Source organism: Bombus huntii, chromosome 4 (genome assembly GCF_024542735.1).
Source record: "Bombus huntii isolate Logan2020A chromosome 4, iyBomHunt1.1, whole genome shotgun sequence".
NCBI lineage: Eukaryota > Metazoa > Arthropoda > Insecta > Hymenoptera > Apidae > Bombus > Bombus huntii.
In genome coordinates, this window is record NC_066241.1 from 8,689,895 (window position 1) to 8,705,342 (window position 15,448).

The window sequence follows — 15,448 nt, forward strand, 5'->3', positions numbered from 1 at the left end:
TCTAAGGTTTTAAATATAAGAAAAGATCGTATCGATATGCACGATCAGTTTCATGTTAAGTATCTTTCTAAAACATTGTTAATTCCAATGGCAGTTCCAATTTAGACATTACAACGTTCTTTTAGTTTACTAAAATGAACGCAGGATTGAAATGTAAATATTCGAATATTGTAGTAAAATTAAATTCTCAGTTATATACTAGGAGAGCAGATGGAAGTATAGGTAGAAAGGTAGATAAATGAAACATTTCAGCAAAATGATAGAACTTTTTAAGGGTTTCGGGTGTTGACTGATTGTACGAATACATATTATCGATATATAGTGTTTATCGATAACTGGAATTATCTAATTCGTGAAAATTCTACGAGTTCGGTTGGAGTTAGGTTTCATATACAGCTGAATCGAGCAACCATTGACATTTATTTCCTTACATCACCCATTCGCATTTCTGGCACTGTTGCGTTTCTTCTATAAGAAAGTCCCAAGAATTTTGCAATTATTTCATCACTTTTCTCTTACACTTTGCGGTGAAGCTTGGTTGTGATCGGGTGAGAGCGTAAATATTTTGAAAGAAATCGATCACTAAACGATCGCTAAACAATCTCTGAATTTTTCTCAAAGAGACATATCGATATTAGTTTAATATTATAATTAATAATCCAAATATTATAATTAATTATTATTTTGGGTTAATTACGAAAGCTTCTACTATAATATCTTCATAAGCCATTCGTATCACATGCTTTTGATGACAAATATTTTCTTCAAAATTTTTATGTTTTCTATATTATGCTAGATTTGAAAATTTCTAAGAATAAGTAAAAAATTAAATCACACAAATTTCTTAGCCCGACAGAAGCTCGCGCCTTCGTCGCATGGAATTTTCGAAATTTCACATTGCTCTAGAAAAAAATCAGTAATCGAATAAATGCAGAGCTATTCTAATTCAATGTATTTCCGAGGACACGGTTTCAATCAAGGCAGACAGGCGCATGTTAATGCCGGACGCTTTCGACAACAACGGAACTTTCTCGCTCGGCTTAATCCAGTTTCTCGAATAAATCGCATTGCCCAGCTTGGTATTTACGTTCATGTCCATGATCGAACGGTCCAAAGAGGAATAAATAAGTTTATCGTGATATCGTAGATTGATTGACCTTGGAGTAATTGGAAGTAAAACGAAGACGAAACCTTACGAATATCGTATTCGTTTCCAAATATAATTTCAGGTAGAAACTTTTTTTATTAATGAAATGTATTAATGAAATATTTTCTGACCACACACATTGTTAGGATTTGTTAAGCAACATAGTCGATATAGCGATTGAAATTGTGTTCAAAATATTCTTTATGATAAAATTGTCCAGGTTTTGTTATGGAAGGTCATAACCAAGGCCGTGGTCATGTGGATCAGTTACGACCATGAAAGTGGATGGAAATCAAAACTGTAAGGTTACAGTCTTATTAATTAATTCGCAGTCACGCCGATGCGGCGAACGGAGTTTCACGTTTACGCGTGTAGCTGTTACGACGAGAAATAACATTTTTGCGGTTCGTCGCCATAAGGAAATTGCCCATTAAGCACATGGCCTGTTACACTTTTCTTATTGGTCGTGTTTCCGACGAAAGCTTACAAAGATTGAGATAAAAGTTTGTTATACGTTGATTTGGATATAAAAATACGCGACTATAATAGAATAATTTATACGCCTAACAAGGAATATATATTTTTATAAATAATTAAACTATTATTAATAAGGAAGAGATACCACAATCTGAAATATTATTTAACATATTATTTTATGTCGTATTTCCAATTTGATAGTAATTTGCATGCGAGTTAATATTGGAAACCGTATGGTATCATTATCTTATATGGCTCGATATTCAAATGAACGTAAAATGTAGCTTCTTTTCAGAGAATCCATTAATTTCTTATAAACGTTTTTATAATATGATGCAAAAGCTATGATTTAAGCAATCATTTATTGATTTTCAAGCATACGTATCTTTCAAAAGGAGATGCGTCACGACTTACATTTCTTTAATTAATTTACATATTTCCAGATCTTTTTCTTCATTTGCATATGATATACCGGCAACTATTATATTATCGTTTCTGTGCTTTCTGAAAAACACTCTATTGTTTGAATTAAATAAATAAAATTCATATTCACGATTTGTTCATTAACATTGAAAGTAGCACTAAGAATAATATTCAAATCGATGGGATCTATTCTGATTTAAATTTACAATATCAGAAATGTTATACATCCTTTAATTAACGTCATGAACTTCACGCACTAATTGTTTTTCCGTTTGATGATTTTAATAAAGGACTAAATAGATCAAAATGTTTTTTCTTTATTACATATTAATATTCCTTTTTGTGCTCATGATTTGTTTAATAAGCTTCAACATTCTACTGAAACTCTACTCGTATTTGTTATTTTTTGTCGCGTATATGACAACTTAGCAACGGTGGCATTTACGTTTACCGTTGATGGTAACGTTCGAAATGATTTGTAGACGTTTCGTCACGAGAGAGGACTTTTATGAACTTTGATGAACTGCCGTTTTAACGTGACAAGCCTAAATGCGGCAGGGCCATCCGAATACGAAGTTGGAGAAGGAAGCAGGGAGTATCGTACCGGATGGCTAATGCACAAACACCTTCCGGATAACGGTAAGACTGCATGGTGTGCAGAGTGGTTTATTGCGGTAGTAGACGGTATTACGTGCCTTAACGTGCCAAGGATGCAGGTGCCGCGCCTCTTGTTGATTAATATTCGGCTCGTTGATCTCCTTAAGTCAAGCGATTCGAGCAGGACAACCGGTCGTCCTCCTCCTTCTGGAAGTTCTCTCATTACCTTGCCCTGAATCTCCTCGTCGATGTTACTCCACGCGTATATGCATATTTACTTCGTTTACAACGATATATGTAATTCGTCTTTGTTCCTTGTTAATTTAATCAGCCTTTCCCCTGGCAAAAAATTCGACGTCGAAGGCTTACTTCGGTATACTTGGAAACACGTTGTTCGAGGTATGCGAGAGTCTCCTCCAAGGATAGCTGGAGACACGAATGCCGGATCAGGCGATGAACGGGGTGAAAATAGCAGCGTTACAGTTTGTATGATTAATCCGATCGCTTGCATTCACGGCGAGTTTCTCATGATTTCTAATACGAAATAGCGTAAGCGGAAAATCTTGAATGATTTCTCATGATTTTTAACACGAATCCCGAGAAGTTTCGTGACGAAACATGGTATAATTCGTGATGGGACGAAAATCCGGTCATATAATATAGGACAAGGCGTTTCTAAATTTTAGATTTTAAGCTTTCACAGTAGTTGACAGTGATTGACAGTAGTTCTTGCACGTTTGCATCAACGTAGTTTGTTTCTTCGGGGCAGGGCTGAAGTTGGAACAGTTTAAGCATGATTAATCCCAATTCGATAGAATTAATAATTCATTATGTCTTTATCTACGAATTATTCTAAACGTTACGCCATGTGCGTAACTTAACATAGATTGCTGTATAAATTGATTTAAATTATCGTTACGTTGGGTAAAACTATCATTGAGGATGATCTAGAATGTTTTTCGCGAACAAAGGATAGCCAGGCACGACGTTTTTTAAAGTTACCGTTACGTTCGGGTGTTTTGTATGCCAGTGATATCAGTTGGTGTCACCGGAACCGTCGAAGATGTAACAGACTCGATTCGAGGAATTATGCGCCCCGTGCTGTATAATTATATTCGTAATTGACGTAACCGTGCGGGTCGTTGTGGTTTTTGATTTATGGTCAATGACACGACAGTTCAGTCCCACTAAATCATCTACATAAATGGTTTAGAAAAGCTTACGAAAGATTGCGTACGATGCAAAATCTTTATATCGTCTTTTATCTGGCTAGCAGATCTCGTTACGGATATGTGTTTAGCGAGTTCGATGCACGTAAAGCGCTACCCTCGCCGTCCTTAATAAATCTTTCATTTATTGTATTCATCAATAAAATTCTATATTCCATATTCATTACGATCCACGTCCATGAATCAATTACGATCGTCCTTCAAATAATTTCTGTTCGCATAAATCTGACTTTCAAATTTGTAAAATCACATTTTCGTATCCCAAATTATTGTAATTTAGGCTTATTCAGGAATACACGACCTTTTATAAATATCAGGGTACAAACTTACATTCAAGGACCAGGACATTTAACTTCATGTTACATCAAGAACCAAGCAGAAACTTAAAATGGGAGAAAAATATTGTATGTATAAATTACACATGCATGAAGTATAGTTGGATTGCTAAAAGATTATTGAAAAAAGTGTTTGATTTCATACGATATCGAAATCTTGGAGTATATATGCTGCGCTTTGTCTCAGTTCGACAAGGATGCACATCGTTCTCGTCGAACGAGACGGTCTGGCATACAGTGCACCATTCCACTTTGTGCATCGACGAGATAATCTCGCTTTTTATTCGTTTACCGTTTATTTACGAATATCAGAATCGTCTATTTCTCCTGCTCATATGACTATTTTGCGATCAAATTCTGTAAAGTAGTTTAAATGGTAAATTAAATTAACGATTAAATGGTTAATTTTGCAATCAACAACATCTAGATTCCAGCTATTGCCCTCTTATGCGCTCTTGCCACATTCTTTTCCGGGGGATATCTGAACAAATGTGAAGTGATCAGAGTATTGAATGCTCGAGAGCATAACATTACGTGTAGCACGTGCAAGAGCACGCGTTTTCCTGCGATCAGCACGCGACGTTGCGATTCCATAGCTCGCGTCACAGTATTATACCCGGTAGCTTCTTCTCGCGAACGTACGTAAGGTAAGTCGAGGTAATGTCTCTTTCGAATTGCATAATGCGAGAGAAGCGCCACAGAGACAAGCGTTGCAACGAGGATGGAACGGGTTGGCCGCAGCGTTGGCTTTTGCCGACGACCCGACATGCTTTTATCTGGCACGGCGCATCATTCGCCGAACGCAACGGTGAAAGTCGACTACTAGCTGCGACAAACGCTTCAACATCCGAAATATTCAATTCGATTTTTGTTCTCCAAATCGGTTTCAAACCCTAGTTTCTGTGCTTGCTTCAAAGGATTTCTCATCTCGTCGACTATTATCGATAATTTGGAGGTAAACTTTCGAAGTGCATCGGCTCATGATCAATATACCTCGGACATTTATGCAAATTCATATTTTTACGAATACAATTTAAGAAACAGAATGTATCGTCTTATACGTATTCGACGATTGTAACTTAAAAGCACGTTGTAAATTAATAGCGAGAAAATAAAAATTTTGCTACGTGATATAGAGTGATGTTAATTAAGTTCATATAATTAAATTATTCAAAAATTGGATAATGCTAAGAAAGCGTAACTGTCCGTTGTGTGTGAGATTATATGTTACACGAAAGAGAAACGCGTAATTTAAACATTCACGGACTTAAGACGACCAACATACATATGCATACTCAAAACCGTAACTATTATAATCCTAAGCTATTACGTAATACGTGTACCCTAATTCCTGCACTCGTTAAATTTTGTATCAAACATTTCGCGCAAAATTCCAATGTTTCGTATACCTCGCTTAAATAGAAGAGCACCAACGACTTGTAATTAACACGATGCTCATCTAACGAGTTACACCAGCTGTGTTTAAAAAAAATATTTCTAAAAAGAGCTGCGAGGAATCTCGGATTACGAAAACGAGTAACACGAAATTTGTAAAGTTATCTAACATTTTTCGCGACGATCGCGAACAAACATTTCCTAGTCCTCTATCCATCGCACCCCTCGATAAAAATCATTGTCACTTTGACTTGAAATACTTTGTTAAGAAGTTTGAACAGTACATGTCGTACACGTTAATCGTTGTCAGGTCCGGTGTTAAAGAAACCAACGAAACGTTTAATTCTAGTCAGATCCCTGAAAGGCTCATTGACAATTAAGTCTCGACCTAACGCGACTTCGCGTTCGTGCAACCGCAAACCCAAACGCAAACATCAATATAAATACTACCATTAATCGCTAGTTTGTTACACAATACCTTTACGTCAGACATTTTTGCGCGATGCGACGATGCAATGTATTAAGGTGCGTTTAGACCAAACAAAGTTCATGTAAACGGTTATCGAGCAATCTGTCCGTAACCTAATTTACTTCGAAAGAGCTTTTTTACGACGAGTGCGAGCGAACGATTCGATGAACAAACACTAAATGGCGAGGTTCTATATAATTATTCTATATAATAATATTGTTAAGTTTATCTACTTATCCTGTTAATTTCGGCGGGCCAATCTATTATCGTATCGCATCGTTCGTATTGCACCAAGAGCCTATAGAAGATATGAATTTTGTATGTGTTTCTTTTTTGTAGATTTTGTACAGAAAAATATGAAAATCGTCTGCTATTGGAAGTTGAATTTGATTAAAATAAAATCATCCGCTCGGTCTAAACGCACCTTTACGATCACTCGCTAATAGCGAAACGAATATGATGTTGCGATCGATTGCCATCGTTGCACTGGTGAAAAGGAGGAAGAAGCTGACACATCATCGACGGGGGCGGACAGAACATAAAAGTCAGCGTTGCGGCGACGTTTGGCACAAGTGAAAGAGGATGATGAGGTTGTTGACACCACGTCGAGAGGTGTTCCTTGTGCGCGCGCGTTCCTCGACGCGTTTCGACGCCTTCGTCATCGACGTCGCGTCGTTGGCGAGTGCGTCGACGCCACTTCGAGAATGCCGATCAGGGAACCTCCTCCTTGGACGCGGTTTGCATTTCTATTTTGCGTTTCCTCCGCGATCATATAGCCCGATATGAATCTCTGCCATGTAAAAGTCATAGGCTATTTCATCGCTGAGAAGATTGATATTCCAAGTTTTCAATTTAATTTTAAGATTTACATTGTTATAATTTTTCGACAGAAATATAATTTAACGTCAACGGCGTTTGTCGATAAATGAAGTGTTTTTAAGTTTCCTCTATTCGAAGTTACATTAAAATAGCCAACGTATAACAGCTTTTGCCTATTTCTTCGTCGCTACTCATCTACTACAGCTACGTTGTCTTACTAAAAACTAGAGTATTATTTATTAGATGGTACAATACGTTTCCTTTATATGCTTAGTATTATTACTACGTAATTTATGTAAGTAGAAACTCACTAACCGGTATTATTACCTCAATTGAGGAAAACATTTCAGCGCGATAAAATACAAATTACTCGACATGTCTAAGTACAGTATTACGACGATATTTTCTAATTAACAAATCTATCTTCTTCTAACCTGCATAGATGCAGGTTTTCTAGTTACCACTACAATAGAAGCAGTGCTTCGTTAAAAAATTGTATCAAGAACGTTATTACTTATTACTGGATAGATGTCTTGTACCAGCATAAGTAGCTATCCTAAATGCAAATTTTAGATCTTTGTATGTAAGTTCCCGTCGTTGGAAGCGGTTTATCGCGGAGGCGATTCGTTGGAAGAAAGTTCTAGTAACGATTTCGAAATCAGCCCAGATATTCACGTTCCGTCGGTCGGTTCGTCTGTCAGTTCGTCTGCCTGGCACGTCTTTTCCCTTTCGCGAGAATCCGGCTATTTTATTCCGCGAGGCGTTCAAACGGTTTTCTCCTGTTCGCCTTTGCGCGCCGCGACTTTTAAGTGTCCCCCAGTTTTCGACTGACGCGTCATCGTCGACTTTTCTCCATTGCTGCATAAAGGAGGTCCCAGTTGTATCCAACGATTGGCAAATTTACCTGTTCTAATCGTTTAGCTCGATGGGATCGTTTCGATGAGCGAGAAAATTGTTGGAGAAGATATTATAGGATGATCTGGATGATCGCGTCTCGCTCTATTGGTTAAGATGTTCGATTGACGGTGAAAGTAATCGCTAATTGTTATACATTTAGTTCTGGTATTTTGATCGATGCATTTGATAATAAAGTGTTTGTTTATTAAGGTATTTTTACAATAAGTATAATAAATCAGTTAGAGAGCAACTGGCCCGTGTTATATTAACATCCTCTTTCTCTCTCTCTTTTTATTTTTCACTTAAATTTTAAGTAAAATTTGCTTCGTCATCTAGAAGTTTGTTGATCGATGTTTCAACCTACTTGTGAGGTGCCTAAATGAGGTGTGCCTATCGCTGTTATTACACATTTTACGCTGTTCGCGTCGGCTTTCCTTTAAACAAAGGAAGCAAGTCATTATCCACAAGAAAATGATTTACTTCGGCGAACTGAAAAGGTTAACGAACGTCCAAATTTATATTCCACGCTTACTGTTCCGCGATTCTTTGTTGCTTTGCGCCTATGCCTGTCGTGTCCGGTGCGCGCGGTGCACACAAACGAACGGCCGAACACGTATCCAGGTATTATAATGAGAAACCGTTAGATCTCGTGGCCGATTAGCCAAATGGAAAGAGGGAATCCTTGTGAGCGAAACCGATGCAACCAGTGCTGCTGCAGTGGTTGCACTCCGTTGCAGCGACGCGCTATCTTATGGTGAAGTCGATGGTTAGATACATCTAGAACGGAACAGAGATTGTTCGAGATTTTTTTTCCACTATGCCTCATCTGAACGCAATTTCATATCCTTTCCTTTTGTAGATTTCTTTGTTCCAGATTGACGAGCGTTTCGAAAGAATAATTAAAAGCGTATAACGCGTTCTATTCAATGTTTGTTCATTTCTTAAAAAATAGGATTATGCGTTAATTGAATAAAATACTCGCGACACCCTTTTGTCTAATATATTCAGAATAAAAATCTTGTTACGTGCAAATTACATCAAATTATTTATCTTGAAATGATTCTAATGACACGAAACGCGTTAATTGACGATCATAAAAGGTAACGTAATATTTTTCAATGTGCTAGAGGTATGCTCATTATGTCACGTGTAATGTAATACACGTATACGTGAACGTAATACTCTAAACATAACATGATGAAAGAATACATGGCAAGCATAATGTTTGATAATTTGATTACATCTGTGTCCCTATTTGGCTATTATTTAATTTAGATATCTGATGTAGATCTTTCTGTTTCTTTTTTCCAAACCGTTATTGCAAGAAATATGAGCGTTGCGTCGCTCCTCGGAAAATGAATTGAATGGTGAATAAATTCTTGGATAAGCTTCTTTTGCTCATTGTGCTCGATGGAATTAATTAGCGGAAAACAAATAACGTAATAAAGAAGTATGAGGAAATTACCATCATTTCTCACCGTTGAAACTACAATTCTTAATGCTTATGTTCTTTTCTTGCTTAAATCGTTACTTATTTTTTGTACTTAAATAAGAATTATCAGCTCGATTAGTTTGTGACGTGGATTATGATTCAAGGATACGATAGATCTACGATAAGCGAGAATATGGGTGAATGCGTAACTTTAGGGTATATTATATTTAAATATCGCCTGGGGGTTTGTCCGTTTCTTAACTCGCCGTTACCGATTGCCCAGCGAACGACTTTCAGATCATTTTATCCTCTTTCAGGACGATAATCGGTATTTATTTGCTTTCTAAAATATGAGTCGAATAAATGCGTTTTGTAGAGAGAAAATCGATATGACGTGTTCACGATATAATTTATACAATTATATAATTTATAATAGTACGATATTGTCGATTTTAACGAAAAAATATTCAAACAGTTTGATTAAAAATTTTTAAAGTGGGATAAAAATAATGTAAACGCGATACGCGAAGTACCATACGGTAAATGCCTCCTTCTTAGAACCCCTCGAATTCTATCAATTTTTCACTAAAAATCATTTCATCACTTTTGCAACAGAATAAGACGGTAATTTGCAATTGGAGAGCATCGTTGAATTTCAAGGACGCGCAGATCGCCCGCATCCAAGCGTGGCGGTAGAAATTTTTCTGGATGAGCAACGACGTCAATGGCGAACCTAATCGACAGACCGTCTAATCCGGTCGCGAGACTGCAATCGGCATAAGTTAGAAACGGTATGGCATAATGGGCTGCGTTGCAACACTACGCGTGGGCGCCACTGCAAGGCGCAATGCACTTATGCACTTACATATAAAAGGATGCGGCAAATCTGTAACGGAGCGGCGTTTCCAAGCGAAACGAACGGAGAGAAGCGACACGTACAGGCAGAAACGAGACCACGAAGAATCGAGATCACGGAGAAAGTAAAACACAAAGAAAGAGAGGAAAAGAGGCAGAGAAACTACCGGTTCGATACGGTCGTAAGCGATAGAACGAGAATATCAATCCATGTTACGAGGGCTCACGATAGACGAAAATCTAAAATAGCAGCTTTATCCTTGAAATGAAAAAAATATAGATATTTTTAGAGCTATTCCTTTGCTAGTCTATGAGAGTAGACTACCTAAGCTGAATGTAGATGAGTGAGAAAGTTGGACAGACAATGAAGCGAAAATCGTTGCAAAGTGAGTTCGACTTGGGTAAAACGATGAAAGATGAACGTGGCGGATAATTGATGGTTAAATATCGGATATATAATTCATTGAGTGAAATCCGTGTAAGCTTACTTAGAGTCTGTTACTTATAATTCACGTCAGAATACGGATCAGTGCGAAAAGCAATTGGTTTTAATAATCAGGGAAATGATAAATTAAATTTAAAATGATTTATGAGTTTCTAGATGTCCTGTTTCACAATGAGAGTCTAATGAATGCCGTTATTTGCTCGTTTTACTTATCTAACGATTTGTGAGTGAATTCGTATCTCTTGTGGACGCGAGTCTTCTTACGAATAATTTGTCGAACTTCCTACGATATTATTATTGAATTTTGATAAGCAGCGCATAGTTCACCGAATGGTACTGGACATTTATCGACCGACATTCATCTGAAGTATCCAAATAAAGTTCGATCCACAGAGACGTGAAACGAAAGTGGAAAAGGAAAGGAAAAGCAGTGAAAAGATAGAGAAACAGGAGGGAAAAGGAACTGGCAGCAGATGCATAGGTCGGAATGCGGCATCGGTTGCCCAAGGAGAACCACTTCGCGCTGCGCCCTAGATATTCCACAGCAATCCGTCGTTCGACGTCGGCTTTACGTGCGCCATGGCGTCGACTTCTGCATGCATAAGGCTATTTAACCAGTTAGCTATTTTTGACGAGTATACTCGTCATGAAGAAATGGCAATATTTTGTATTATGACAAGCCTTGTCAGTAATGAAATTAAAAGATAGGACGGTCGTTTCGTTATAGCTTAATTCTATATTATAACAGCCACATATACTCTGTGTTTGACGAGTATACTCGTCATCGTTTACCTTTTGCGACGCATTTCAAATACACATTTTTCAAAGTTTCCAAAGAGGTCGAAACAGCTAACTGGTTAAACGAATAATTATCGAACAGGCATTCCTATTGTCTGGTGATCTTTCAACCCTTTGCAGATACATACGTGAAAAATGTTTCTGCAAATAATTTTAAACAAACGCCGTAGATTTTGCAGAGTAATAAGAATTAATCAACAGATATATAATACGATAAATCTCTATGAACTATAAGCGACTACCAGATTGAAAATTTGTTGAGTAATTTCGAATTTTTGTGAATAGATACGATCAAAGAAATACAACTCCAAATATAGCTTAGTTTTACCTTCTAAATATTTTATTACTTAAATTTGATATGCGACGCATAGTTGATTGCATATTATACATAGACAGGGTGGACAAGGGATGAAAAAACAACAAAAAAACGATAAATCGACGATAGAAATTTCTATAAAGCTTCACACGCTGTTTAGATAGATAAAATCAAAATTGACAATAATTCCTTCACTGCATTCGACATATGACAAAATCACATTTTGTAACTTTTTTTTAATAAATAGATGTTTCGCTTCGTTATCCGTTCTTGATAATTCACTAATGGAATTATATTACCTGCAACTGGCATAAACTATTTTTCCAATCATTTCCCAAAGATTTTTCACGTGACTCAAATCTGGAAATAGGCTGACCACGTTAGAACCTTGATATTTTTTTGATGTGGCCATTGTTTCGTACGCCTCGATCGTTGTGTTGATAAATAAAATTATCACTTTCAATTCCTCCTGTGAATGGTACTAAAACCGTTTTTACATCATACATACGCTCGTACATGTATTATATACGCTTCTTTCCTAGTTTCCCTAAAATGGTATCACACACAAATTTGTCATTAGAATGGAACAATTATATAAGATTTTAGGCATCGTACCGTGTCTATCACGTATATACTCAATGAAGAATTTTTACAGTCACGACTTCCACAGACTTAAGCTGCGTTCATTAATATTCGTAATCGCCTAATACAGTGATCGACCAGCGAGACATACCGCTATCGAATACGTATACGTATACATACTTAGACTCGAGACGAGTCGCGGTTTCTTCCGCGATCGGCTTGGTAATAAAGTAGACTGCCTCGCCACCGGTAAATCGGCCGCCGCGTCGATACGCTTCGCGTGAGATAAGAAATGCACGCGTGTATATTGGTATGCATGCGAAGGAGCATACGGGAAACGTAGGGTGAAAATGTAAACCGAGGGGAAATGTTGATTCGCTTTGCATAGATTGGAAAACGTAAGAGTGATTCGTTTGCTCTTGTTGTGGCGCGCGCGAGCGCATTATTCTCGCTTTCTCCTGATCGTGATTCGGTGTCTATGTATTGAGAGTAGCCGGCGGATGGTGTGCTTAACGAGTTAACGATGATCGCACGCAATTATGCTTATGGTTGGAGCGGATCGACGCGTTACGAGGATGTTGTCCGATTTTCTGGCACGGTGTCGTGCACGCGAGCGTTCGCTTCTCCGGTTGGATATATCATCCAGTGGAGAACGTAATTCTTACGCTTAGTTTCAGTGTCGAAATTACTGCTTTTAAGTCGAAAGTATCGATGTTTCAACGGGCCCGACGAAATTTCAGTGAAAGCGCGTAGTTTTGTAATTACGATTTACTGTACTCGGACGTCTGTATTTCTACTAATTTTCTAGTTCTCCTTTGTGTTTGTAATAATCATTTGGTTGGTATAATTCTTCCTGCCTCGAGTGGCAAGACTGAAATCATTTACACGATGCATTTCAATAACCATCCTAAGTTTATATTAGGTCGAGTATTAAGACGATTCGCGATTTCTTAAAACAGCACGTTCTTGTTAGTTTCCTACAAAATCTATTTTATCTTTCTTATCTTAGTAATTCGATTATCTCATTTCGCTATTTTATGTGTGTTTTATGTGATATGTGGTTTCACAGTATTTGAACGATTTGTATAATATTCTATTCGAAATGCGAACACCAATGGAAGAAGAAGGAACTTATCAGTCAACCCAATATTATATCTTATATCCCACTTGTTATTACCAAATCGACAAACCAATAAAAAATTAAGGTCACGGCTATGCATCATCCTCGCTTAAATCCAATTAAGTTACAAACTATTGGAACCATCTTGGTTTTCGTGTTCGATTAATTTAATTAGAGATCAGTCCCTGATCCTTGCCACTTTGGCGTCACCGTCTCTGTGTCGAGACGAACAGACGAAAAGACGAAGAAAGCAGCCTTCCACGTTGGCCCGATGGTGAAAGTCGTCCAAAATGTCACTGGAGTTTAACCTTACTGCGAATATGTGCTTACGCACGACTGAGGTGTTGCGGGACAAGGCAGCAGCCGATGCGAAACTAAATACGTATAATATTATGGCTTGTTGCATAATTCTTTTTCTGACATCGCCGATACATCGGGATGAAGCGGTAGAGATATATACGTGGTTTTACCTTAAGGGCATACATGTACAAGTTCCGAGCCTGTTTCGAGAAATCATAGTCTTCTACTATAATTAGGAGACCGAATAGTTACAAGGAACAATGGAAAAATACACATACGCATTGAAATTTCCTGAAATTTTCTCTAGAACGATATGATGTTCGGAAATTTCTTCACTGGCGATGGAGTTATTCTTTTAATGCCTGATTAAAATGCACGCTTACGTCGACGAATTATGAATTACATAAATATCGAAAGGTCTTTCGTTGGAAAGTAGACACGGAAAGTAAGATCGCATCAAAAAAGCGTGTATTATGAATATTTCTCGAATGTTTTAACAGGTTTAATGCGGCCGTTTAGAATCTGAATCGATACATTTTGTAATAGGTGTATCATACATTTATAATAAATTATGTTACAAAAGACTGTAAAAGATGCTTTCGAATATTTCAAACGCTTCAATTATTTTTACGTAGTACGGTTTCGTGTTACAATCTTTCGTTATTGGAACGTAAATTGAAAAACACCTGAACGTATTGTTGAAAAGCGAAGAGAAAGGGAAAGTGGCCTTCCATTTCTCAAACGTCTACCGGCTGTCGTTGACGCCATCGACCTTGCCAGATGCCGATCGTTATTTTCTACAGGAAAAACGGATCATCGATGTTGGCGAACGTTGTGACTTCATCGTTGATAATGTACAGCGTTTTCTCTTTTTCTTTTATGTCCACGAATAACGAGTAACAATTGTTGGAAATCTTGGTATGAGTAATATGTCTGTTCATACCTTTTAGTGTTTCTATTTTCATACAAAATGTATGTATTATCCTTTTCTATTATCTTGTACAGGGATTCGCTAAAAAGCTAAGCTAAGCTGTGCAGCCCTGAAAATATTTGCTTTCATATACAGCGAGAGTCAAAAATCAGGATGCACCTCGAAGGCACGTTTATTCAAAGAATCTTACGCGTATGTTGCATAAATAAAAAATTAATTGGAAAGATATAACGTATGTAGAGAAATACAAATTAACAATATTTAATACAATACGATAATAATACAAATTAATAATTAATAGTAAAAAAACATAGGTAAGTCTGTAGGTACGTTAATATTATACGAATCTCATTTTTGTAAGTGTTCGTAAGGTGCTTGGTAAAAATGGTTCCGTACATATATCGTACATATATTCCATGCATATATCGAAGCAAATATTTTTCAACTTAGCACTGCATAGCACAGCTTGGTTTTCTGGTGGATCTCCGGTTTAAGTGCGTATGCAGATGGTTAACGTGTTTCAGGAATTCGAGGAAAGTTTGTCCTCGCAAAGTTGAAAGACAATCCCTCGGGGCTTCCCCAGCCTCTCGTTATTTTCTCAGAACCGGATTTTGAAACCACAATACATATAAGTATCGCACTGGTTCGCCCCTATCCATCCGTGCATATACATATAGCTTTCTTACAATTAGATAGCAACCTACCGGTGTTGCACAACCTCCGGCAAGGTGACCTAGTTGTACCTTCGATCGATGTAGGTTGGAGAACCTTCAGATTCGGTCAAGCTCCCTCCGTGCTCTTTGTTCCCAGGTGAACGTCACGATAAATATCGTTCCTTCGCTTTAGTTCGACTATAACGAACAGCTCGAACTTACAGCCAA